General features: G+C 42.1%; 1 long non-coding RNA gene across 2 annotated transcripts; it reads left to right on the top strand.

Moving 5' to 3' along the window:
- On the top strand, positions 1-28,000 carry LOC149918848 (uncharacterized). Of its 2 annotated transcripts, none has more exons than XR_016463948.1 (6): positions 1-221; positions 1,798-1,910; positions 8,479-8,617; positions 17,060-17,371; positions 20,123-20,217; positions 26,350-28,000. It is a non-coding gene; the product is annotated as an uncharacterized LOC149918848 (long non-coding RNA). The 2 variants fall into 2 exon arrangements; XR_016463947.1 differs by having other exon boundaries at positions 25,102-28,000.

Below are 28,000 nucleotides of genomic sequence, written 5' to 3'. Positions count from 1 at the left end.
TGCTGGGAACAGGGTGTGTGCAGGCTGAAAAGCACTGAGGAGGAACTGAGGCCATGGCTGATCCTGGGGGGTGCCCAGAGCAGCTCTGCAGGCGAGGTTAGTGCCTTTGCTCCTCTGTCATCACCAGTCCCTGAGAGCAATCACCACCCACCAACAGTTCCTCAAGATAAGACTGAGCCAGCTGGGAGAAGAAATCCTTTGATATTTCCCTGCCTCACTCAGTAAGTATGCTATAACAATAATACTTTGAACTTTTACAGCAACTTTTCATACCAGGGTCTGAGTGCTCTACAGGCATTCATTCTCTACGCCACATACCACCTGTGTGAAGAAACTATTTTTTTTATTGTACTCCTTCTCCAGGCTAGATCCTCCAAAGGGCTTAGCACCCATTTTGTCTTCACTAGAGATTTTGTTTTCTTTGTACAAAGTAGGCATTAGGACTAGTATAAAGGTTGATATTTCAGGCATGCACGCCAAACATTGGTAAGGTCTGCACAGCCCCTGCTGGTGTGCCCCATAAAGTTGAAACTCTTGTTAACTGTTTGTCTCATGTTTACATCCTACAGGGACCTTAATGAGCTCCTGATGATAATTCTGTTGAACAGTGGAAAGCTTTGTCAAAATGGCACTGATCTTTGTGTTGTCTGCAGCCATACTGTTGGCTAATGTCAAATGCTATGTGAAAAGTTGACATGTTTGTTTTGTTCATCATCATAACTATATTCTATGATGCTCTAGTATTTGGAAACTGAGAAGAGTGTACTTGTCACAGTTATGTACAAACATACAGTACATAATTTAGGAGAGATGCTATATCCCAGGTAGACATGGTGTTTTGATTTATAAAGCATGCAACAGGGTTCAACTTTGATTTTTATCTTCTGTCTGCTTTCTCAGTGAGAGAATACAGTTAAGGCAGCTCTGGAGTAGATCTGTCTTTATGGAAAGTTGATTTTAAACAGTGCTAAATGTCAGCAAAGAATCATGTTAAAGATTTCCGCACATAGAGTAGAGGACAGCTTGAGAGTGCACTCTGCAGTCGAGACTACAATTTCTGTGCCTTCCCTTCTGGTTCCTCCAGGAGTTTATGCATTTTAAGTCTGATGCAGACACCACCTGTACAGCATTCACAGTCTCCACCTCTACTCCATTCCCTGTGGCTGGCCAGAACATCCAGAGGCTAGAGCGTTCAGGGCATTACATGTGGTTAGAGCATTTGTGTCTTTCTCCACAATTAGAGCAATCCAGTGATGCCTTCAGTGATACCTTTAATTTTTAGACACTGTAACTATGTTGTTGAGCCTGGGAAATGCAATCATTAGCTGTTCTTGTTGCTGAAGTATGCCAAAGCCTTTGGTCATTCAAATCCCATGAATTCAAGGCAAAATATTCATATACTTGTTGCACTGATCCTAATTGCTGAAAATTGAGAAGTAATCTTCAAACCTACAGTTGCTTTTCTGAGCTTAAGTTCTAATCCTTTGAGATTTGCCCATCACAGATTGTAAGTGCAGAGTGGAAAAGAAGGGGAAATGCAGAGTGATAGCCAAGCTAAAATTTGTCAAATATATTATCCTTTCAAGTAAGGCAAGACTAATTTGGAAAATGGAAGGTAGGGAGACTGGTTGTTCTTCCTTTAATGTGTACTCCTGGGAAAAGAGAGAGACACACCAAAGTCTGTTATAAAAAAAAAAAAAAAAAACAAAAAAACCTAGAACTGTTTAAACAGTCTTTGAACTGCTGGAAAGATGTGCTCTCCCAATCACTTTCTTAACTTTTCCTATAATTCAACAGCTGCATTTTTCACAGCTCACATCTCAGAGAGGACCTGCAAAGATGACTGGGCACATAAGAATAACACTGGACTGGTATGCAAAGAAGGTGCTAATCTTCTGCCATGTGTATAGGTATGTAATCACTTTGGAAATAATCTCTAAATTTGAAAAGATAGTCATTCATTTTACAACAATTTAAAGACCAAACTTTCTGTGCTACTCTGAACGGTTTATAGTTTAGCATTAGGTCTCAAAAGACAACATAACTAAGATGAAATAAACTCAACTCGTGTAAATCAGCATAACCTCGCTCCCTTACTATTCAGAGCATAAAGTATACCACTGTAGATCAGTGTTCTCTAACTAAGCTCCTTTGCCACTGCCCCCAAATGGTGATCATCCTCCCTCTGGACAGCCATTGCATCAATAAGGCAACGCAAGCTGAAATAGCAAAAATCAATCTGCCTCTAATTAGTGAGATGAATAGAATCAGAGAGAGTTCAATGGAAAGGTGGAAAGATGTGTTACAAATCAGATAGGAGGGATTGAAGGAGGAAGTTAGCATTTTTCAGATAGTTTAGAATAAACTTTGTGCAATGCTTATCCAAAAGCGCTCCACTGTTACATAGATTTTGAGTGTACACACTTCTGGATAAATAGGGTTCAGGGAAGATGTCTTGTGTCAGACTGAAGTGAAGCAGGTGTTTTTATGTTTTCAGAGATTTCATAAAGTATTTAGCTTTAAAATAAGAAAGATTTTTTTTTCAAATAATGAACAGTAGTGTATATATAGGCGCACTGAAGCTGAGCCACTGAGTTGCATAAATATTATATAGATAGAAGATATTTATGTGTTAATACTTCCTCGTGCTCAGAGATGCACACACAGATAGCTTGCATATAACTACATGAGAGCCATTTATAATTTATTTATTCTTCTCTTTATTTCCAATTAGGAAACTTCTATATTTGTAACCCAAATTGTTTGCCAGGAGAAAGAAGTGATTTTTCTGTCAGCAGCATTAAAGTGACAAGGAAATTTTTCACTCTGGACACAGTGACAAGGATATTAGTGAAGTAGTTTTGAAGCAGCTAGTGGGGGCACAGAAAGGGTATGGCTGTGATGGGTACCTTGCATTTTTCAAAACACAAATATGGTTTTGCTGTTTCTGGGACATGGGCCAGCTCATTCAAATGCGGAGCTCAAGAGATGGAGAAAAGGCAATTTGCCACAACACCTTTTCCATCTTGCTGCCTAGCTCACTGCTGCAGTTACAGATGGCCAACATTTGTGTCTTAAACATTTATCTTGCAAAACATAGACTTCTATATAGAAAGTATTTAGAGGTGCAAAATATTTGCCTTAAATTTAAATTTTCATCTTGTTTCAATTCTTAGAAAACATTTTGAAGTTTCAGATGTTGTTTTTTTTCCTTTTTGTCACCTTCCTTCCGTCTCACACTCTGTTTCTGAATACAGTAGTTGTTTGCCAATGATGGAGGATTCTGAGTGAAGGCTTTGGTTTCTCTTTTTGTCATTTGATAATTGCTGAAAGCTTTACCTGTGCTGTTTGTAGACATCATTCAGACTTTATCATGGGTTCTCAGCATCCTGCCATAGCTCACCATTAAGTAAATATATAGCAATTTTTAAAAAGCATTAAAGTCAGCTTTCTTTTTTCTTTATTCATTCTGTCCATTTTGTGAAGCATGCAAAATTACAAAACAGATATAAAAATAGGTAAGCTTTTTTTTAAAAAAAATTGCACATTACTGTTTTTCTTTCAGCCAGTAGCAGATGGAAATGATAAGCAGAAAAGAAAAAGAACTGAAAAAAATCACAAATATTTTGGACAGAAGAATGCAAGTTATCCCAGTTTGAACCCTGTGAAATATAAATGGCTTCAAAATGAAGCAACTCTTTGAAAGACTCTGCTAATTATCTCTGTGCCTTGTACATGCAAGTCAAGAGCAGGGTTTCAAGTTCACAAAAAAAAAAAAAAAAAAGAAACCTCATCTTTTCCACAGTTGGGCTACATTCCTAGTCAGACCAAACTGAGTAGCTTTCAAATTCCCAGTGAGCTGGCATTTCGGAGACCGCATTATTAGGAGTACAGCAGTACATGTTGCTGTTGAAACAACACTTGATCCCTGGGAGCTCCAAACTCCTAGGTCCGCCGCAGCCCTCAGAGACTCAAGTTGAGAATGTTTGGCTCCTGAGTGCATTTGAGTTGCACCATTTTTTCTGTCAGAGTTAATTGCCAAGCTCAGTGACAGCATAGAGAATTCAAGACAATTTGCTCCTACAGTGGAATAGATTGTTGTTTTACAGCTTAACTTTGCTTTCTCGGAAAAGGCTAATTTGCTCCTGTCCTACAGTGACTGGACTTTGCTCCCAAAAGTTTATAGCAGTGAAGATATTTATTTGAAAATGGCATTGAAGTTTTTTATTAATACCCAGCCTCGTACTGCTTTAGCTTCGTTATTTTATAGCTATACAGTCTCATTCAGCTCCTGCAGATTTACTGGAAGGAAAGGAATTGATTCTGAGTATCCTTCCAAAAGGTTTGTGTAATGTTGAGTAAAAACCTTGCTGAGAGTGAGCACGCATCCAGTACTGTCAGGTAAACCTACAGGGAAGTGCTGTTTTGACTCGCAAGCTGACATCAGGTTTTAATCAGGGTCTTACTGTGACAAGTAGGGATGAAGTTTTCTGAACTGGAAGCACCTCTACCAAGCTGCTCTTGCAGTACTTAACATCTGAATGATTTATACTGTTTGCATAAGGTGGCTAATGGCTGTACTTCCCAGCTTCACCTAATTTGTGACTACTTTGAGCAACAGACACTTTCTTGGCCATCCATTTGGGGATCCAAAAAGCTGCCAACAGTCAGCCCCTTCTCTGCTACTTGCAGCAACCTGAGGGCTTGGCTGTGCAGGAGGAAGCAAGAACAATCAGCAGGGAAATACAACCCAAAATAACCAGCTGGCCTCCACAGAGAAAGGTCACTGCTTGAAAGCTGCTGTTTGAGAGCAGGGAGTGAAAAAGCGTGAGCAAGCAAGGGAGACTCAATGCCTCCATGGTTCCAAAGAATTCCTTTTTTTGTAAGCAAAACAATGCTGGAGAACAATGCAAATACTTGCAGCGCTTTCGAGGCAGGAGATTTTTTTATTTCCCTTACAGAAAGTAAATTGGAACTGCTTCCATAAACAATAGGCACTGGCTACAGAAGAAAGTGTGAGCTTTTGCAGAGTTTTAAAAATAACCAAAAGTAAGGAGCATATTGGCAAAGCATTCTGTTTTCTCAGAATAGCAGGGAAAATGCAATGCAGCCTCAACATTTGAGGAAGAGAAAGGCTAAGGAAGCAGATTGGGAGACATAATGTGGTAAGCTCTGAATATGCCAGATTTTGTTTTAGAAGCCAGTGTTTGGTGTTAGGTTACCTCGTGATGGGAACAGTGATACGGATTGCAGACTTTGCCAGCTCTTTCCCCAAACATTTAAAATCTTTCAAAATATTGTTCCTCAGTAGACCAGTTTATTCCAACTAATTATACTGACTGCACTGAGTCTTGTTTCAGTTTGGTGCTTAAATCTGCCCAAACCTGAATATTCATGAATTCCAGGCAAAACCATGGCTTGCTCCTGGAACAGAGTGCAAGAGCACAGCACAAATAATAGAAACAAGAACCAAAGCAGCAACTTCAGCAGCTTTAGCTTCTCAATGTCATATACTTTACTCTACCTAGCACTAAGAAAAAAGCTCTGTTAGTGGTGTTACCTGATTCCTGACCTCTCTAATTACAGCAACACTGGTGTTACGGCAGCTGCAGTTGTGATGCTGGAGAGGGCTCTTGGGCTTATAAAGCTCACTTGGTTTTCTGAATGAAAATAAGCTGCCCAGTATGCCCCAATATACAGCAGTAAAGCGCTGGCTACAGTAGAGGATTTCGTGCTTTCAAATAGCATTTTTGCTCTTTTACTGTAGGTGAGTGTCTGATGAGGTAATAGTCACAAAAATGTTAGTGTTACAGCCAAAAAGCCCTTATCTGGTATTTGTGGAGAAATAAGAGACACTGATATTTTTGTGTTGGTGATCTGGCTTGACAAATGCAAGTTTAATTACTCTGTGTAGGTTTGATTTGGACATAGTAGTAGTATGATTCTGTCTTTCCTTGTCCCATTGGAAATACAACGTTGCTGAGAAACAATTGAAGTTTATAGATATTTCAATATTAGTGTTCACCTCTCCTGTCCCTTGCTGCTGCCCATCAGCATGTACATTTTAGTTTTCCTTTGGCTTTTGCATATGAGCTTCTTTGAAGTCCAGTATGACTTAGAATGACTCTTGGGATATATGTTATGTCTTGTAAAGTTTCCTGGCAAACTACTAGTCTGCACCAGCTAAAGCTCACAGCAGCTGGCCATTTGAACCTCTTCCATCCAGCTTTACTCCAAACAAAGATGACTGTAAATAGGTTTCTTTAAAGTAAACCTCAGGGAACTAGGTAACTGAAGGGATTCAGAGCCTCTGGCATGCTATGCTCCACAACTGACCTGAGTCTTGGACGTGGCTGTGGCTGGTCTCCTTGCACAGCGGTCCTTAACTGAGATATAAGGAAAAGATCTTTTACAGTGAGGGTGGTGAGGCACAGGTTACCTGGTGTTGTGGTTGATGTCCCATTCCTGGAGACTTTCAAGGCAAGGCTGGATTGGGCCCCAGGCAACCTGATCTAGCTGTGGTGTCCTTGTTCATTGCAGAGAAGGTCCCTTTAAAGGTCCCTTCCAACTCCAAGAATTCTGTAGAGGCCTGGCTGCTACGAATTAAGGTAGTTTTGATAATTAACTGTAAAATTAGGGTAAAGAGCACTATGCCGTTTATGTAAGACATGGCCAGGGCACCATGCCAGGTTGTTACTTACTGCCAGATTTGGAAGCATTCAGCATTTTGTATTCTTGATGGAAACTTTTGAAGAATAGATTTTAGTTCTCATGAGTGACTCCTGGTATTTTGTACCCTGCCATCATGGTAACCTGTACTCCTTTCCTTCTCACTTCTGTATGCAAGACACTGACAAAGCAGTAGGGAAAAACTGGTTAGCATTAGGGGAGTTGTGGCAGACAGCACAGCTTGCATGGATGTCTCAGTAACCAGTCTGCAAACTCCAGCAGGGCCCAAGGTCAGTATGCTCTTGGGCCTCCCAAAAAATGGGCTGTAATGTTTGAGACCGAAGGGATTCAGCAGTGTCAACTCTGAGAATAGCAGTGATTTTCAACAGTCTCTTCTTCTGTCTACACTTCCAATGCTCAGGCAGTCTAATTACTTCTGGGTTCTTGCCCATCACATCATGAAATGCTTCAGAGGTTAAAGGAGGAAAAAAAAATCAAACCGTGGTCCAAACCTCAGGAGGAAGAAGGCATCTGTCACAACAAGCTCTTACCAGAAATGGCATAAAGAAATATTTTTTACTAAATCTTTCAAATGTGCAACTAGTTCAAAGACACCTCACAGTCATCCTTATTAGAAGAATGAAAGACCAAGTGAAAAGCCTTCAACATAACTAATTAAAGGCAGTAACTGTGTGTGTTGTGGTGTATCAGGAATTTGTATGTTTGAATTATTCTTTTTGCATCCACCAGTGGTAAAAGTATTATCTTCCAAAGTGGTAATTCTGTCTTTGTATTAAAGTGTGAACAACATGAAATTTTCTCCATTGAATTTGGATTTCTTCCCATTATTTGTAAATAGTGTTAACATAAAGATAATTCATAATACATTCACTAATGTGCTACCATGAGTGATAAAAGACATTAAGAGCTCCAAGAAGGCAGTTTGCTCTCTAACACAGTGTATTTTATTTCTTGAAGGGTTGTCCTTGGAAAAAAGTATATGAGTGCAGAAAAGATTTAAAGTAGCACTGCAATCTCCTATATAGAACATAGAAATGTGACACACAGCTATGCCGTTCACCTGCAGCACAGCCATCAGACAAGTGAAGAGGATGGAGCACTGCTGCACTCTTGCATTTAGCAATCACTGCAATAATGACAACAAGCATCTCCCTTTTCCTGAGAACAGAGATTGGGCTGGGGATGAAACATAACCTCTAGGATGCCAAGGAGGGTCTTGATATTTCGCACAGCCAGCTCTCCTCCTGAACCACAGCAAATGCAATGCCTGACCCAGGATGGCCACCTCTCACTAGTTTCAGGGAAAGATAAGTTGTCTCTAGCCACATTGCCAAATTGCTTGTTTGGGTCCCACTGAAGCTCACCTTTGACTGCTGCCCTCATGTATTCCTTCCCTATTCATCCCTTGTGTGATCTCTGCAGGGGTTTCATTACAAATCAGTCTTTTCCACTTTTTAAAAACTTACAGTGAAGATCACTTGACATTCACAGTCTTTCCAGTGCTCCTCAAACCTCGCGTTACACCTGAATGTTTTCACTGCCCGAATCTGGCCTGTACTTCAGCTTAATGGAAAAATTGAATGGTGCTTAAGTTTTGGAGAAAGTCTGGAGCCTTCAGCTGTAAATTTTTCTTGTGTTACATGTCTTCAAGGTCCATTCATATTTTACCTTATAAACGACAAAACAACGCTGCTATTTATTAATAACAATGGTGCTCTCATAATTTTGATTGAAAAACAGTGGTGTAGGGGTGATGATTGCTAAATATGACTCCCATGTTCTCCCCAGGGCCTGGGCAGAGTGAGGCAGAGTGCAGTGTTGGAGTCTCCCCGATCCTCCTATGGATATCAGCAGCTGCCACATCTGGAGTCTGCAGCAAAGCTCCTTCCTCCAGAGGCCAAGAGCTGAGCCTACTGTTTCCAGCAAGGTAATCATGTTCCCCAGGCAATAACAAGCACTTCCTAAGAGCAGCTGTTTAAGATGGCTCGGAAGCGATGAGAAGAACGTGGTTAAATCTTTGCTTCATGAATCTGGTTTCTACATGTTTGGGGGAAGAGCTACTTTTGCCAGTCTGATGCTCGGTACTTTTTGTGATTTGTGTTTGTGTTCTAAACCTAATCTCCTTATGCTCTACTTGTTATTTTTGCAAAAGGATACAATAGGGAAATTGTGTCTCTTCAGGGAGAGCCATATTTTTAGGCTGTTTAAAATGCAGAGGATACATCTTAAGGCCCTGTAAGCGCAATTACATGAGAAACCAAGCAGCCTCGAGTTTGCACTGCAGTGAGGTGCAACACTAATTCCTTCTGTTCTCAGACGTATGGTGCTGGAAATGTAAGGAGCACAGCTGAGGAAGGTGCACTGAGCACAGTGCAGCAAAGGACTTTTTGCAGCCCGCAAACGCTGGCCTTGCTACAAACTGGTCTGTTATTGCCATCTACTGGATAAATCCTACTGCATTTGAATTTGACGATGAAGAGTGCGTTCTTACTAAGAAAATACTTGTGGGGTTCTTCTTTGTGTGTGTGTGTGTGTGTGTGTGTGTTTTTGCAGTTCACTTCTATGGGATCATATATAACTTCCTTCTCTCTTTGGCAGATTTCATTTGCAGTAGGAGTCTTAAAAAGAAATTTCAATTTTTTAAGAATCCCATGGCTAATCATTCTGTAAGATATAAGAGCACATAATATCTTGGGACAGGTAAAGTCATATGCTTGCAACCAGCCTTAAGGCAGACAGATTGCTGGTTGCCATAGGCATCCCTAGTACCATGTCATCAGGTTGCAATCTAAGCTACAAGGTGTAATTCCCATGGCATTAAATCCAGTGCTGGTGGCTGATCATTGTATGGATCTGAGCTAGTGCTAACAGTGGCAGAAAGGTTTTAGAAAACGACTTTGCTGTTGACAGGCTTTTAAAACTTCATACTCAAAGCAGAAGTCAATGAGGTGTGAATCCACCCACGCCAAAGCTGAGATAATCAGGACCCACAACTGCTCTGTCTCTAAGCTCCACTTACACTGTCTATAAACAGTCCTGTAACATGCCTTTGAACACCAGAACAAGGGATATTTAAGACCCTGTCCGGAGGTGCTATAGGCTTTTTCAGGTTGCACAGGGAATTATCATTGCCACTTCACTAGGTGGAGGGGTTTTAAAGGCAAGACATGTTAGCCCATGCTTAGATAGTTAATTGGCTTCTGGTTGGCTCAGTATGGGGACAGATGCAACTCATATCTTCTACAAAGCTATTAGTTAAACATCCTCTGTTAACCTGTATGTTCAGATTCACTGGCAGAGTTAAACATCTCTATTTATGCTGATCCATTGATTTCAAGCTAGCATACACAGACCTCAAGCATCTACTGTGGCTTGTAACTCTTGCATAAAACAAACAGACTTGGCAACTTCTCTGTCATGCCCTTTGTATGGGAACTGCTGAGTCACGGCCTGAACCTCTGATTAATCACCTGAGGCGAGCAATGAGTCAGCCCTGGGAGCACAGGTGAAAGCAATTCACCTGTGCTGCAGGAAGGGGTGGAGCCTGGCTGCACCTCTCCTAGACCCATTTAAGAGCTGACTACCGGTGGGGAAGGATCTCTCTCTCTTTGGAAGATCCACTCCACTGGTCTTTCTTGAGCGAGCCCACGACACAGGTAAGCTTCCTATTTATTCTCTTTGTCTCGCTGTGCCTAACTCTCTTGCTTATGTCGTTATTATAACATCTTAATGTTATTTGATTTTATAATATTCCTTTATATAATTTTCATTGATTATACACCCTTCTTTTGAACCCCATTCAGATTTTTCTGTACTGCTACTTCTCTTGTAGATATCAAACACTGTATCAATACATATTTTGATCCTGCCAAGAGAGTTAATTAATAGGTAATTGCTGTTCAATTCAGAAGAAGTGCCTGTGACCTATTTTGCCTTCCATGAAAGGACTATTTTAATCAATTACCCATCCACAGATCTCTTAAACTACATCTTCAGGGCGTATGTATTTCTCTTCAGATGCCTACCTTGGTATAGCTAAGATGCTATGGGAAAGCTTACAAGTATTAGTTTGCCTGCTGTTTTCAATCTCCTGCTTTGTACTGGGATAAAAAGGTGTTCAAATGGGTTCTGACAGGCTTTCAAGCATCATCTCTCCAAGCAGGCCTGTTTTTTTCTGGCTAAATGTGAGAGAAAGCTTTCAACAGTATTCCTAGCATGGAGTTACTTAGCTGTTTATGTGGAAAGTGGCCTGCGTGCTTCTATGAGTAGAAGGCTCTCAAGAGTTTGTTGTACCACAGATAAGCACTCCCCATTTAAATCTTGGTGTTGTTATATTTGCTAAATATGAATGGACAATCTAAAAATGCTCTTAAAGCTAATTGTCTGCCTTCTTTGATGCATCAGATCATTACTGCAAAGAGATCTGTTGGTAGAAATCTACAAGAGCAAATTAATCCTGGATACGTTTAAGAAGAAATGATTCTTTCCTCAGCACTGTTGTCTAAATTCATTTATCGAAGTATACAGACTGTACCTGAGGTTTTGATCCTATTACAGCTAATCTAACTGTTCTTGCAGACAAGCAACAGCAGCAAATCTATAAGCAAGGGTTTAGGTCTGCAATCAAATACCATTTCCACTTACCAAGATTTAGCTGTTTCATCAAGCAAACTGCTCAGAGACCACATAACAAAATAAATAGTTTCCTGAGATACATGCGTAAATTCTGCATTTTAAGCATGCCATTCTCATTGCCTCATTCAACTCCTGTTATGATGGACAGGAGTTTCTACATGCACTCTTTCTACCACATCTGCCCATCATTACTTCTACTGCTGACTGATTGTTTTGGGTCCTTCAAGATGATCTCTGAAGCAAGGAGTAAGAGCTGAGTTCTCTACAAAGACACCTGTCATCTAAGAGAAGAGGATGAAACCAAATAATCATATTTTGTTCCCTGAAAGAGGCAGGACTCCCACCCCTACCACGTCCTACTTTCCAGCCTGACAGTGCTGACCTAGCTAGGTTAAAGAGCTTCAGACACCATGTTTCTGCAAGCTAGCATTTCCTGTAGATTCTTACGCTGAAAGTCAAGGTAATTAAAATGTGTGCATGTAAAACTATTTAAAAGGATCAGTAAACTGTGACAAGTTTTAGTTTGCTGCCAAGATTTTATTCCAGATCAAATTGCCTGACACAGTGCACTTCTCCAAAGGGACCATGATTAAAGTGCCATAGGCAAAGATGCTTAGCAAAAACTCTGGAATGCTTTAGTCTCGGTTATGCATAAAATATCCAACTACTTCATTTGGATGTCACATTACTGCGTTTTAATATTTATATTTATTTCTGGGAATCTTACAATCTATTTATTCTCAAGATTAAACTTCCCTGTCAAGAGCATGCATCCAAAAAGTCCTCCCAAAAACAGAACATGCACAGGTAGGAAATTTGGATTGTAGGAATATAATTCTGCATGGGATCTGCCCACTGAAAATTGTAGGGACCACTCATCTTTTCTTTGCCCCCATCTTAACACCTCACCTTCAAATACACAGGGCATTCGGTATCATTTGCTAATTATTTTGATCCTGTCCTATTCTATCTAAGCTTTCGATTGCCATGATATAACATTTGGACAACTTGTCTGTTGCTTTGCTTAATGCTTTTTGGGTTGCATCCATACTGCTATTTGATGTGCAAGTAGTATCGGTGATATTCTCAAGGCATGTCCTCAATGTGTCTGTTGTTATTTTGCCATTTGTGATGCCCTAGGTTGGCCTGCCCTAGTTAGATCTCTGATGTAGAGGACCTGACTTGCCTCATATGGAAGTCTGCACTCACTGCAGAGTGGCTCATCCTATCAAATTCCTGCTATAGGTTTCTATGGTTCTGCTCCATAAAAAAGGGCTAACGTGGCCCCTGGCAAATTCTATTTCTTCATCAGTGTGAAAAATATTACTGTTCATACTAATTTAAAATACTGCTTTTTAAAATTTAAAAAGTATTTGAATTTGAATATGAAATGAAACCATTTGTTTGGTTTTAATGCTTTGTTTCCTGATATTCACTGCTTTATGGTTGCCATCCCTGGAGATGTTCAAGAGCTGTGTAGGCATGATACTGAGGGACATGGGTTAGTGGGCATGGTGGAGATGGGTCAACTGTTGGTTTAGATGATCAGTGTTTTTTTCCAACTTTAATGATTCTGTAATACTGTGCCAGAACAATATTGTCGTCGCTGCATTTCTTCCTTCATAAATAAGAATTTGCCAGCTCTCCTTGGTAATTTTTCTGGTGATGCTGCCTGTGGAGCCTCCAGTGATCTCTACAGAGAATGGTAGGGGAAACTGCTTTACCTCAATTGTTACAACAGGCATCTGGGGAAGGCCAGCAGAGCTGTTTTCTGCGCCCTGGGCCTCAGCCAGCACGCTTTGATAGCTGTTTCCCTACAATGAAATCTTGTACCATGCAATTGCTACTGGAAAGCAAACAAGAGGGACTGCACTTCTCTCCCACAGATGACTTCTCATCCTTTGCAGCATCAGAAGCAGAAATCTCAGCATGCCCAGCTCTATTAGGTTCAGTGCAAGCTGGTTTAGCTACCTAAATACCAATGGAAAGCTTGAATGCAAGCTTTGCACAAAAGTGGCAGCTTTCTCCCAGCACAGGAGAGCTCTATTTCCCCAAGGACAGCGAGGACAGTAGAAAAAATCAACCCTCCCCAGCTGGAGCAAGTCTGCTGCAGCTTGTATGAGCTGTCACATGGCCTGCAGGACAGGAAGGCCATTTCCATCAAAGTATAACTGCTCTGGGAGCACCTCTGCAGGAAAGCCAGAATAATGGAAAACCAAAGTAACCTTGCTTCTCCAGGCAGATTTGGGGACAAAACGGAGGAGGAGTGGTGCTGGCTTGATGCCACAGTTCTGCATGCAGAGGGGATGGAGAAGCTGCGAAAACATGTCTCTTTGGATGAGGCTTTAAAAATACAGCTCTCACTTCTTTGTTATTTTTTCAAGCATCACGAAAACATTCCCCTTAGAAGGCCAAAGGCAGATGTTTTCTTAGGACAAGGAAGTCAGGAAGAGGCAAAGCAAGCAAAAGATAAGTCTTGGGAAAAACAAACAAACAAAAAAACGAAACAACTCTTGGCTAACCTATTTTTCCACCTCTTAAACAGTCAAGCTTAAAGCATGCTGCAGAGCTCTGCCAAGGAGGAAAGTAAGGACCACTCCCTGCCTTGCTGTGGTAACCCAGGAGGTCCCATCCCCTGCCAGCCAGGCAGCCCAGAGAGCTACTGGAAAGCCTCTGCCAGCTCGTAATACAGCACCTGCATGTTGGCAAAACAGGGCTTGCAGTGCTCCTTGGGTTCAGGGAAAGGCCATGCTACTGTCATCCACAGGAAGTGTCCGGTCTCACAGAATCACAGAATGACTTGGGTTGGAGGGGACCTCAAGGATCATGTAGTTCCAACCCCCCTGCCTAGCAGGGCCACCAAACATACACCTTTACTAGATCAGGTTGCCCAGAGCCTCGTCCAACCTGGTCTTGAACACCTCCAAGGACGGGGCATCCAGAGATCGTGGCAGAGGCTTCATCCACGCCTTAGGGTCTGCCTGAGAGCACCTTGTGCTTTCGAGCGTTCAGGAGGAGAGCCAGATCCGGCTGAAAGCTCCAGGACTTGCGAGTTTGGGGATTTGCAGTTGGAGCGCCTTGTCACAAGGTGGCAGGGACGCGACACTCTCGGGCAGGCTCCCGTTCAAAGCCTCACTGCTTTCCTTACCTAAAAAGATGGGAAGTTATCAGCAATTTCTATCATTTTCTTTGCGACTGTCTTTGGGATACCTCAAAGGGGGGATAAATTTATTTAAGGTTTCCATGTTTTACCATTCCACGCTAAATAAGAAAAGAAATAGCTTTGCTTCCTTCTGCCCGAAAGCCATGGTGATGCTGGAGAGTGAAGAAGCAGTGTTAGCTCTGACTTCCCAATGTGGATGCACAATTTTGGGCTTCTGCTAGCAAATTTTTCTACACGAGTACAGCCAATTCCTTTCTTTTTGTGTGCTTCCCACAGCTTTCACGTTTTCAAGTGTTATGAGTTTTTGTGATTGTGCTCTCTAAAGGGCATTGCAGACTGCCATGGCAGGGAGTGGAATCCCACCTGGTAATGATAAGATAAGATTTGTGTTAATGAGCTACTAACAACCTGCAGGTAAATGTTAATCACTGGAGCCCGGGCTGATCATTGTCTGCTTAAGCCTCTTGCCTGGCAGCCTTTAGAGACAGGGTTGTCAGATTTTTAATCTGATGTGCATGCAGCGAGAGATTACTTTGCTGTCATTCTGCAGAAAATGTCCCTATCATGCAGCAGGAGGTAACAGTAACAAATTGCTGACATACAGATTCAGCTTTGCACAAATAGCAGTGCAGGATGCCTGCTGCTCCCTGAGTAGTAACCAGGCCACTGCGAGTAAGAAGAACTGGCACAGGAGAAGGAAATGAGCTGAAAAATGTATCCAAGTAGAGCAGGTAGCATTATAAAGCAATCACCTGTAAGCTGCCGTTCACCGAAAAATATTTTGCTTTTCAAGCTCAATACAGCACAGCAGAAAGTGTTTTTGTGGGTCAGATGAATATGCTTCCTACCTCATCCTGAGGCTCTGAGATTTGTTTTGTGAGCTGAAAATCACATTTTGATTTATGTCAGCAAAGAGTAATTAGAAGTTTTGCCAGCTAACCAAAGCATAGACTGCTACAGCCGAGTGAGTTCAAGCCTGTACCCCCTTCTTGGGGTGGGTAATGTGGTACCTCATGCTCCTTCCTGCCATGTCTCTTCTGGCAGCTTCTGGTCACTGCTTTCAAGAGAGTCCCTGAGTTTGGCTCAGGTGTTTAACATCAATATGAATTTCCCTGGGAAAATCCATCCCAGCTCTGCTGCCAGGAAACACCTCTCAGGTCTCAGGCAGAGCTCCTGTAGGTGATTTTAGTTCTTGGTGGATTTTGGACAGAAAGGTCCCACCCCACCTCCTGGAGTAACATCAAAGAAATTATCAAGAGAAAGTGAAGTTCTGCTACATACCCTATTTTCAGTGTAGTTTGTTGTTTTTTTTTTTTTTTTTCCAGTTTTAAGCATGATGAACTTAAACTGACTGCAGATTTCTCAGCAGCTGAACACACTGAGGCATTTATTCCTGCTCACATCCTGGAGGAAAAATTTTCCTTTTACTGCATTTCAAATGTTCATATCTAGGCCTGAAGTCCAACATCTGAACTTTGTGCTGGAACCTTTGAGATCTGTGAGTCAGAAAAATAGACTGCTTTGAAACAGTGTGTAAAGCTACCATTAAGTGCATTTTTCTGTTCCTGTGAGCCCTGCTTCTGTGGCTGTTCACAGCTGCAGCAACTGGAAAACTCACTGCATGAGAGAAAAAGCACCACAGGAAGCCTTCTGCCAGTAAATGGGAAAGATGTGTAATAGAATCATAGAATATCCTGATTTGGAAGGGACCCATAAGGATCATTGAGTCCAACCCCTGGCTCCACAAAATGCAACCCAAAATTCAGACCTTACACAGAAAAGCAAGGAGTTACACATGGCTAAGCCCAAATCCAGTTTTGAGGGAGTTTCCTCCAGAGGACAGACATAGCCTGAGGTAAGGGTACCAGCAGAGTCAGGGACGTGATTTGCTGGAACAACTTCTGCCGTAAGCCTTTCCTTTGCACTTACTTCCCACCCACCATTTTATGTGGTAGATTTCTGCAGGTACCAGCACAGCTGAGAACCCCCCCTGCTGGGTTTAGTGCCCAGGACAGACAGACGGATGAGCTGTGTGTTTATTTCCACTTAACAGCTTGTTAGTTTAACAAAGATGGCACTGTAAAATCAGAGGAAAAATGTCGGATTTAGCCACTGCATGCATATACTGCATTGGAGAGAAGTGTATTGCTCTTTTCCTTTGACAGGACATCCTTAGCCCATAGCTCTGTTTTCACACCACTAAAGCTATGTTAAAATCATTGAGGGGTCAGCTGCAAGCCTGCAGCACTGCGGCAGTGCACCTCTAAATACAGGCTGGCAGCTCTTCGCACTTACGCAAGGGTGGGAAAAGCATCTTCAGTAGCAGAGTGCTGGGTTTATTTGGCATATTCATAATAGAAAAATGGGCATTGAATAAAAGATTCAGAAAATGTATTTATTGTCTGTGATCATGCTGCCAAGTCCCAGCCTATAGCTACTTGTACAGTCTATACTGGAAAGTTGGTGGACCTTTGATTTTAGCCTCTCTTGTTCCCCACATGCCAAATGTAATTACGTGTTTAGTCCATTTACAGAAGGCATTTCCTCAGCCCTTTTCTTTCATCTTTTCAGAGAGAAGTGTGTGCTTGCAGAGCGCAGGCTGTGTGTGGCTGCAGGTCAGCACTCAGCAGGGTTACTGCAGGAAGACCCCTCCTCTCCTCTTGCTGGGGGATTTGCTGATGGGGCAGTGCTGTGTGGAAGGGCTGTACTGACACCATGGGATGGGGCCGTCTAACAGATGAAGCACACAGGATTTGCTTTGACCGACGCCTGCATGTCTTCAGAGCTGTTTATGGATGTAAGGCTTGTCGTGTCCCTTCTCCCAGACACCTCGCTGCTGTCACAGCTCAGCATTTGCCATATGTTTCAGCACAGTGCTTGAAGGTATGTTTTCTGCAGGGTGTGATGGAATAAGACTGCTTAATTCTTGCTTGGAGCTGCATTCATAGACATGTGCCCTGTTCCCAGTGAGGGGATGGGGATGGGTAGCTCTTTCATGTGAGAGAGGGAAGTGAGGGAAGGGATTGTCCCGTTCCACACTGCTCTGTGCAGCCTCATCTTGAGTTCTATGTGCTGAGTGCCACAATACAAAAAGGGCATAAACCTATTACTGAATATCCAGAGGAGGGCTACAAAGATGGGAAAGGATCTGAAGGACAAGTTGTGTGAGGAGCGCTGAGGACCCTGGGTTTGCTCAGCCCAGAGCAGCAGAGCTGAGGGGAGGCCTCATGGCTGCTGCAGCTCCTCACAGGGAGCAGAGGGCAGCGCTGAGCTCTGCTCATGTGTCAGCAACAGGGCCCTCTGAATGATAATCCAGCTGCTAGCAGGAGATTGGCCCAAGCCCAGTGAGAGGCCTTGCTGAGCCGAGTGCTTGCCATGGCAGCCTCTGCCTCATGGCCAGGAGGGAGCAGGGCAGCAGGAAGGAGACTGTGAAGCTGTGCAGCTTGTCCTCTCCCCTGCAGCCAGAATATCTTACAAACTACTTTCTTCAATACAAATAAATATTTGATGTAAGGAGAATTACTTCAGCCTCAGGTTAGCAAAATATTTATTTCACAGCTTGGAGCACACAGGAAGTCCAGCCAGTTGTTTTCTTGCATCCATAATCTTGAGTTTATGGCTGTAATGCAGTTCTTTGCAGAAGGAGCTCAGGCTCAGGCTTGCTCACCTTGTTTTACCATTGAGAAGAGGAGAGTGGTGAAGCAGCTTGCCCCAAAAACCTCCCAGTTGTGGCACTAAGGCTGCCCAGTCCCTGTGCTTCATCTAGGCCCAAGGCTGCTTCTTGATAACCAGATGCCTCTTAGAGGGAGACAGGCTGTCCTGTTGTGACAGAACACTGGGCAGTACCAGGGCTCTGGAAGCAGGATTTGTGTTCAGCATCAGGCAGCAAGAAGCATTTGCAGCACAATCTGAGGTGACAACTTGGATCCCGATATGGTTTGAGGTTTACAGCAAATTCAGTGCTTGGATCTGAGGCTGGAAAGTGAATTTCATAAGAAAATGTTTCCAGGTATTTCTGTTCCCCTTAAAAAAAAAAAAAAGAAAAAAAAAATCCTTGGGAATCCTTTTCCTTGGGAAAAAGATTCTGCTGATACTGGTAGGTGAATTGTGTTACCTGGTGGATGGTCAAGACGATTTTAGCCTTTTGAATCCCTTGTTTTCTAAATTGTAGTGCTGGGTGGCAGAAAAGCACTAAACAGTTTTTCAGGAGATGCTGATACATGACTGTTTACTAGAACCACCATCCGATGACCACTCTTTACTGTTTATTAAATAAAAATTCTCAAACAAGTAATTCCCAAGCAGATCTAACTAAAATAGTCACCTCAAAGTAAAGTTCACCAGCCTCCTGGGTGCACTGGGCCTGTGCATCCCCTTATCTTTGTAATATGCATTTCCTTACCTTTGTGATATGAAAGGTGAAAGGGAACAGTTTGACTGAATCCAGCTTGGAGATTTGGGATTTGTATGAATCACTTACCCAACACTGAGCTCTGGAGCTGCACATTTTTGGAACAAATGCAAAGTGAGTGGATAGCAGGCAGAATCGGTGTGCATGCCCTTGCGGTCAGTAGCCTGTCTGCATCTAATCTATACTTCAAAAGCAAAATATTTTTAACAGCAACTCCTTGGAGAATAAATGATAGAAGGAACAGTGAAGCTATTTTTCCAGTCTTTGTGAATCTTGGTGTCATTGCTGTATGTGGAAAGAGGGAAAGTTTTTTTGCACAGTGCTGTATGCTCAAAAGAGGCATCCCACTTGCTTTTACTTTTGCAAAGACAGCACATTGCTATTTACTGTGGGAGGTACAGCTCCAGAAAACTGAAAGCCCAGGATTTATTTTTTCAAGAGTTCATTATAAATGGCTGTGACTTACAGATGTGCTTTCAGTCCAGTGATGGATGAGCACACTTTGTCCTGGTTCACCATCTCCCAGCTGTCTCCTCTCCATAGTCAGAGCCAAACCTGGCCACACTTCTCTCATAGTATATTTTGGAAGAAACTTGTTGGGAAGGGAGGCCAGAAGAAGCAGTACTCTGTGGTTAAGATGCTCTCTAATGCAACAAGACATTTTGATAATGTTGGCAACACAGATGAGGAAGAAAGTGAACAAGCGTACAGGAAAAAAAAAAGAAATGAGGTATAAATACTCATGTCAGAGTTCATTGCTCAAATGACTTAATCTGCTACTGAAATAAGGGTCTGGAAATGTTGTCCGCATCAAAGGAAATGTACACTTTGATGGGTTTTGGAGGGTATTTTTCCTTCAGGAAGCAGCATGTGGTAACAGAGCTTCTGACATGCCAGTAATTCAAAGGAGACTTTGGCATCCCTGCTGTGAGGCTGGATGGCAACATAATACAGTTATTAAGGGGAGGAAAGGAAATCTCAGTCCGAGGTCTTCTGCACTTTATAGTCTGTAACAACAATGAGCAATGCCAAAAATAGACTCATACATCAGGCAACCTTGAGTTTCTACTGCTGTTCTCAAATCGGAATGATAGTGAGTGACTGGAGGATTTTAGATGAGAATTGACTTGCTGCGTTTTTTGCCAGCCAGACTTTTGGAAATGTGTGTTTATTCCAGAAGGGATTAAAATAACTTTAGCTTTTGTTTTCTTCTTTGTTTTCAGCCTAATTAAAATGTCCGGTTGTAAATCACTGGAGATGTAGGCTGTGACCCTCTTTACTCTCACCTCTTCCACCGCTTCTCTGCCACATTTTACAGGTAAGAATTGATGCAGAAAAAAAGGAAAATGTGGGGAGGAGAACCCATAAGCAGTTAAACAGTGCTTTTGAAAAATTCAAAAGGACATGGGAAAGACTACTTTCCACTGTCAACTTTTTAACCTGCTTTATTCAATAAAAAAAATGAGGTGTGAATGTTTGACATGAAATTCATACTTGCAAGTAGGACAAGGAGAAACTGCACCTGAAGGCACAGGGCCGTGCTGTCACCTTATCTCTGAAGGTGAACTTCAGTCCATTGCTGGCGTTGTTAGTGACAACCAGCAGCATTAGCTGCTAGAGAACATGCTGTTGGAGGAGGCGTAAAATGGATTCACACGCTCTCTCTAGGCACTCTGGAATAGCTCAGTAACCCTGGTGTGAATTTATAATCCATCATTTGGGTTTCAAAATCAAATATGAAAAAAAAAAAGGAGGGAGGGTGGGGAGGATGTGATGTATTGCCTTAATCAGATTATTGCTGAGGTTCAAGAGCGTTGGGTTATACTCTGCCTTATGCATGTGAGAACACAAAAATGAACAATAATGGTGTGAGCACAACTCTGCTTTCCCGTGCTGCTTCTCCCTCTGCCAGACAGAAATAGCATGAAGAAGTGGCAATGAATTTCAGTGAAAAAATATGCTTTTTGTTGTTTTTTTACCAATTAATACAATTTGCATGAATTTTAATTTCAAAATTTAACATCTTAAATAACAGTATCTCAACTTCTGCTGTGATTGCCCTATTAATGGAATAAGTAAGTTACTACCCCTTTTTTTTCTGTTTAGTTTAGTTTACTTCTGTTATGTTTTGCTTTTATTTTATTAATTCAAGAAGTCAAACAGCAACCAAACCAACAGCTTTGGAAAAGCATTGACATTTACAAAATGGCAGACAGCCTTATATCTGTACAATTGCTTCAGAAACATGAGCTGGGTTCTTTAGGCTTTCCCAGGCAGTGTGTTGTCTTGTGCTCTTTCTTGCCTAACCAGAGAGAGTAATGGAAACTGTGAGGAAAAGCTGTTCAGATAAGTGCTTGCCAGCCATCTAGTTTCATGATTTTTTTGGAGCAATCTGCTACATATTCCTCTTTGTATTTCTCTGTAGAGAGTTTGGTTAAAGCACATAACTTCATACTGCACTGTCATCCCTATTTATCTGCTCCTGGAGCAAGATGTTACTTGTCTTTGAGCATGGAAGGGTCTAATTTCTTATCAGCTTTACTGAGACGATCTTTTTTTTATACAATTTCATCAGAGCTGAGTAATGGCTGCATGCTGACAAAACTTATAACACAAATAACAGCAGTGTGTAGGACTCCAAACCACAACTACTTGTGGAAAGTGATCCCAAACTAATAATCTCTGTAACCCTGAACACCCATGTTCAAATATAACGATCTCCTAACCATGCTCTGATATGGAGCCCTGAGGGATTGTGGGCACGTGCTGCTTTGCCCGTGTTACCATTGCAGTACTACTATGGAGGGACGTGGAACCAGGGAATTTTCTTGTCCCAGTTCAAAACTGTAATTTGAGGACCTGCAGAAACACCTAAGCTTTTGGGCGGATTTCCACACATTTGCTTTGTTAGGGGAAAGAACAAAACCTAGGAAAGTGTTTAATTTCAATGCTTTCCAAATTAAATTAAATGTTCCACTTCGATTCAAGTGAAACGGACTTTTAAAAGCAATTAGCTCTGCTTCAATTTAGCTCCCCTCCCTCTGAAACAAAATATTCAGTTAGAACTCCAACTCAAAAAACTAAAAAAATTAATTGCAGACGCATTCTAACACATTGCATAGAGGTGAGGAATTGGGCATCCTAGTCTGCACATTTGGAGGGAAATCACTACTAGGAACTATTCACGGCTGGGAAAGTTCCCATTTTAAGGACTCTCAGGAGTGCTGATACTGTCGGCCAGCTGGGAGTCTAGGCAACGTAACACTGATTCAACACTTCTTTGGGTTCCAGCTGTTGCCAGCCATTGGAGGATGTAACGGTGCAGAACATATAAAACTTTGATTTAAATATGCCATATAGAGAAAATGAACAAAGCAATTGCTTTGTTCATTCCACACCGTTAAGCAGTAAACCTGACACCATTGCAAAATAATAATTACCTGGTTGTGGCTGTCGTCTTGTATTATCAAGAGAGAGAAATGTATCATGAAATACTGGGTGACTTGGAATATGACTGACAGTGTTTTGCAAAAATCCTGGCATGTTTGCATGGAGTTCTCTATGTAATACTGGCGAGGGCTATTCGTGTGACATACACGGTGGAGCCACAATGAGGGGATGTTTACATTTTAATTGCAGTTATTCAAGGGAACTTTATTCTTCTGACTTAGGGGTGAGTTGTTATTTTTATAAAATGGTATTTGCTGATAACAGAGAAGAAATGTGGGAGTAGTGCTCCCAGGTTTCTGGAAACCTGGGTGCAGACTTGTGTTATGCCACTGGTTTTTACACAGCCTTGAGCAGCTGGCTCTGCAAATTAATCAAGGCAGAGACTTGCTTTGAGCATCTCACCTCTCCATGAGTGATCACTGGGACAGTGAGGCCAGGTCTGCCTGGTTCCTGTCCCATCAGCTGCAGAGATGTCCCTAGAGCATATCCATGGTGTCCAAAGTGTGGGCACATGTGTTGGTGTCAGCCTCCGGAGACCTTGTCATCTCTGAGGCCCATATCTGGGCTTGGGGCATCCTTTGGAACAGTCACATAAAGACTGTGTGTCAATAAAATTGTGCAACGCTTAAGTCCTGAGATGCAACTGTCTGGGTGAAGACCTTGCCTTGTGTAGTGGTGTAGCTGAGCTGGACCAAATAGTGGCTGCATTTTCCTTTTATTTTTGACTGCTACATCAATCCCAAAGGCTGAATGCCATTATGTGAACTTGCAGCTTGCCAAGTATTTTCTGTGCGATTCCTTTCAATTGTGTTGACAAAATCTGGCAGTTTTGGATATAAACTGCTAAAGCAAGTAATGCTGGTCTTTAACAGAACTTTCTTACTTCTTAAAGGTTCTTATTTTATCCTGGCAATGCAGTGTCCGTAATTAGCATCAGTGCCTGTTGGTTTATTTTAATGCATAACCAGAAGCTGTTAATTAGGCAGCAGTAGGAGAACAATAACTGAAATTGTAGGAGGGAGGCAAAAGGATTGGTATTCATGTGTTGATTTTTTTTTTTTTTTAATTTGAGCTTCTCTTGGTAAACAGGTAGAGAAAAAGAAAAAAGATACCCTGAAAAGGCTTTGTTTTCTTGTGGCTACTAAATAGATGGATTTATTTGTACCCATGTGAATGCTACAACAACAACTGCCCTCCTTCTTTAGCATGCTAATCATGCAAAAAATGTTAATCAGGCTAAGTATTATAATACCTAAGGAATAGGTATTAGGAATAAGATGTGCTGCTGTCAGGTAATGCACAGACCCTGCCCGGATGAGCAAGGCAGACAGTCTGGGAAAGGAATACAGCACAATTCCTGCTGTTAGCATGCAGTGGGAAAACTGCTTTAGTATGATAGGGCATGAGAAGAAGGATCAAAATTGTGTATTTTTTTGGACAGTTTTCACAAAGAGCCTTTTGGTGTGGACTGACAGCAGTCAGAAATTTTTATTGAAGTCTTTGAGATATTATAAGGGGAGGAAAGAACTCTTAGAAAAAGAGAGCTTCCATTTCTCCGTGACCATACCTTTGTTTCAAACCCATGTGCATGAGTAACACTAACCTTGATTCAGATAGGAGAAATGTTTCTTTTCTACTGCTACTTTAGTATAATCTGTATTTGCAGACAACAGAACATCTCTCATGAGACCGATGATTCAGAATGAAAACAAAATTATTGGTTTCAAACTGTTCAACAGCCATGTTAGAGAAAGCTTTTACCCGTAATTCAGTAATGGATGACACAATCTCTTCAAAGAAAGTTAACAGAATCAAATGCTTTTTCTTTACTGTTGTAGCTGTTACTTCAATGGATGTTTAGAGACTCTCCAATGAAGCATAACTGTTGTGATGAAATGTGAAAAAATGCTGGGGGGAAATTGTTCAACTGACAGCGATGAGGGCTTTGGAAAGTGGTTTAATAATACTTGACTGCATTTAGGGGTGTTGTGAAATCTGATTTCTGTTTATAAAATGCTTTGCAGTTTTAAGATGAAAGCATGGGACATTATCAGAGAAAGATTACTGAGAAGATTGTCCCTTGGATGGATGTCATCAGAAGTGTCTGATCTGATGAGCTGGTGTTTGTTGTCCATGAGACAGAGCCTGCCTGGGGATGGCCAGCACCACTGAGGGGCACACGCAGTCTGTATTCAAGCAGATGACAAGTGGGGAAGAAAGGATGCAGGGACTTGATTTATTTGAAGAGAATCTAGATCTGTGGTCATGGGAAATCACTAAAATATCCATTTCACCTTAAAGCGTTTCATTAGAAAAAAAACCCAGCACTCTACCACAAGAAGTTTCACTGCTGGCCAGTCCTCTGGTCTTTACCAGTTATGTTCCTACCAGACTGTTCTGGAAGAGATATATACAGTTTTATGTAACCCCAGTTGTACAGCACATTAGCTATAGCATATGGGCATCTTTATGAGAGACTGGAACTAATCTGGTATCTTGACCATGTTTAAAGCTCTGGACTCACTCAGGTAGCAATCAGAGCAGGATTTGCATGGATGCACATACCAGTTAACATCAGCCAGATTAACAGCTGGTTTTTCTTTGACAGGTCTGTATGGTGCTTTGCTTATGTGAGTCAGGTTTTAGGTGAGGGATTAGGAAAACTACAAGTAGTATCAGCAGTATCTTTGAATTCAATGTGATTTCTGAGATGCTTTATAGTTTGGTTTCTGTTTGTGTGTTTTCCTTTTAGGAAAAAAAAAGTCATTATGATTGCTCTCAAGGAAGGTGAAACATGCTGCTAATGTGACCAGTGCCTCCATCCACACTTGTGTGTCTGACTCATCAGATGGTGTGGCCACATCTGGCCTTACAAGTTGGGATGTTGTTGTTTGCAGCGTGGGAACAAATGCTCACTCTTTAGTCATCTTTATTATTGTTTCTTTCTTCCATAATCCTTGGAAAGGAGCCCTGGCAAGTAATCCTTCCTCTGCTTCATGTACACTGTGTGGGGCAGGGATAGGCAGTGTTTCCTTAAGACCTGATATCCCACGCTGCCTGTTGTTCCTGGAGGTGTCTGCCTTTGTTTGGAGGTGGCCCTGCTCCCCCTGTTAAGTGGTGCTGCCTGCGCTGGGGGATAGGCAGGCTCCTATTCTCAGTGAGCTTCCCCTGAGATGCTTCTGCTTACCTTTTGTCTTTTAAATTGTGTGTGTAGATGATGAACAGAAATCTGCATGTTTGATTCTCTCTCTCAGAATTGCTGAGAGGTTTCTACCAGGTTTGGGATTCCATAAATCCACACTCTGCTCTGAGCCAGGGCGAGAGCCAGACAGCTTCTGGGCAGCCAGCGCATAAGAAGAATATATCCAAGTTCTGAAGGTTCTTTAGCCACCTAGCAAATGCTGCATAATGTTAGCCACCCCCAGAGCCACCTCACTAGAAATAAGAGGGCAAAGCAGCTATGGGTGGCAGCTGAAGTCTTGGTGCTACCCTGCTGCAGCCTGCTCCAAAGGGGTTTGGGCAGCTGGCCAGGCAGAACTGCTCCTTTCCACTTCATTCTCTCTAATAAATGTGCACTGGCAGTGCACACACTGCCTTATCATCTTTTAAGGGTAGGATCCCTGGGCAAGGCAGCCTCCAGGCCCAGCTAGGATTGTGCTAACTTCTTCAGAATAGAGCAGCTCATTATGGTTTTCAGCTCAGCATTTTCCTAAATACCACTCGTTTTGAAATAGAGAGTAGGAGCAAGTTCAGGGGAGCAGATTAGCCAAGGGAAGTCTTCTGCTATCTGTCTTAATTAAGCACTAATAAAATCTATCACAGACTTTCCACTGCAGTTATCAGTAAGCCAATGGCACACAGTGTCTCAGTCAATCCTTTTCCCCTTGGGGTGACTGCAGGACTCTGGGCTTGTCCCAGCCATGCTGATGCTGGGAGACCCTTCATCAGCATCAGCTGGGCTCTGCTGTGCTTCCTTGTAAGCAAAATACCTTGTTTCCAGCTTCCTGGCCTGGAGACTTCCACACTTGAGAATTGGGGTGTTTGGACTGAAGCATCAGGCGCAAAGATGGAACCAGGTAGCCATTTCCATGGGAGAGCTCAGTGTGTTCCAGATCTGTCTCTTTAGAACCAATGCGAAGGCAGAACTGTGTGTGCAGAAAGTGCTGCAGAACTGTAGCCATGCTTTTCCATCTGCACAGTGCATGGTAACTATGAGGTGATGTTCCTTGTTAGGCAACTCCGCCAATATTTAAATGAAATATGGAAAATAAACCTGAAGTTATTGATGCTGTGTGAGAATGGAGAATTTTGTACAGCATGAGCTTTATTCAAATGAATTTTTGCTTCTTTCCCAGCCTTTCCCTTGCCCACACCTCAGGTACCTCAAGGGTAATGCATGGTCAGTGGTCCTGGCAGGGGATAGTTCTGTCCCTGTGATAAAAGATGGCCTTTGGCTGTCACAAAGTGAGGTTTCCTCCAGCACCCAATGTAATTAGGTTCAAAACTGACGCTAAACCTCATCCATTACTTCAAGATGTTTGTTTAATTTTCCATGCTACTTAATGTTCTATTAAAAGTCACCTTAAATGCCAGAAGCACAGAAAACTGCTAATGTAATTAGCAATAAAAATAATTCCAAAAAACAATTACTTCATTAATATGGAAGAGAGTGTAAATTTCATGGAGCCAGTTTGTTTACAGGTCCAAAGCAGCTATGTCAATGTAATGGACTTGTATGACCAGAGACAGGGGGTCTTTTTTCTCCAATGGGGGCTGCATGGGATTCAGCTTCTTTGAGAGATTATGGCTATTGTTTTATTCCTCCCCTTGCCTTCCTTTCCCTCTGTCTTCCCTTCCCTCTGCCTTCCCTCTCCTTTTCCCTCTTTCTCTCTTTCCCTCTTCCCTTCTTCCCTTCTCTCTTCCTTTCTTTCTGTTGTTAGGCACACATGACATTCTCAGGGTCCAAGATATTTTTTCTTTACCAAATCTAGAACAGTGAAATACAAGTAATGTGTTATAACCTTGAAGTTACCTCATCCTCCCCACCACATAATTGCAGACTTTATACCAGCAATGTCCCCAGAAGATAATTCCTCTCCCCAAGAAACAATTTCTTCTTGTCAGCACTGCAAGCAGCACTTTTCAGCTGTGGCAGCATCCTGTAACTAAGCAACAAACAGCATCCTCAAACAAGAAATCAAAGTGTAGAGGAGAAAAGCCCCACTGTGCATGTTATAGTGCAATCTGGTGAAAATTTCTGTAGCATGGGTATTTCTTCATAGTAAAAGGAACCACAGTTTGCTATGTCCTGAAAACAATGCCATCCTTAGAAACAAAAAATCCTAAAAAAAATCCTAAGGGAGTTTGCTGCCCTTTTTTACACCAACCAGCAATAGAACTTTGTACTGACTAGTCCCAAAAACCACCAGAGCAGCCATCCAGGCTGAGAACATTGCTCTGGCTCTCATCTTCTTCAGATGGCAGAGGAGAACATTAAGACTTCAGTGGAAATGCTTTATGTGCTGAGGATTAGCCCCACCTTAGAAAAGCCAAAGAGGGCAAAGAGAGGCTGTGAGAGCACCAGGAGCCAGGGCAGTGCAATGGAAATGTTCTGGAACCATAGGTCTCAAATACTGAAATCTTCTATGTAA

The sequence above is a fragment of the Phasianus colchicus genome, chromosome 2 (genome assembly GCF_987193195.1).
Source record: "Phasianus colchicus chromosome 2, bPhaCol1.hap1.1, whole genome shotgun sequence".
Taxonomy (NCBI): Eukaryota; Metazoa; Chordata; class Aves; order Galliformes; family Phasianidae; genus Phasianus; species Phasianus colchicus.
This window is presented reverse-complemented; position numbering and strand designations above follow the sequence as displayed.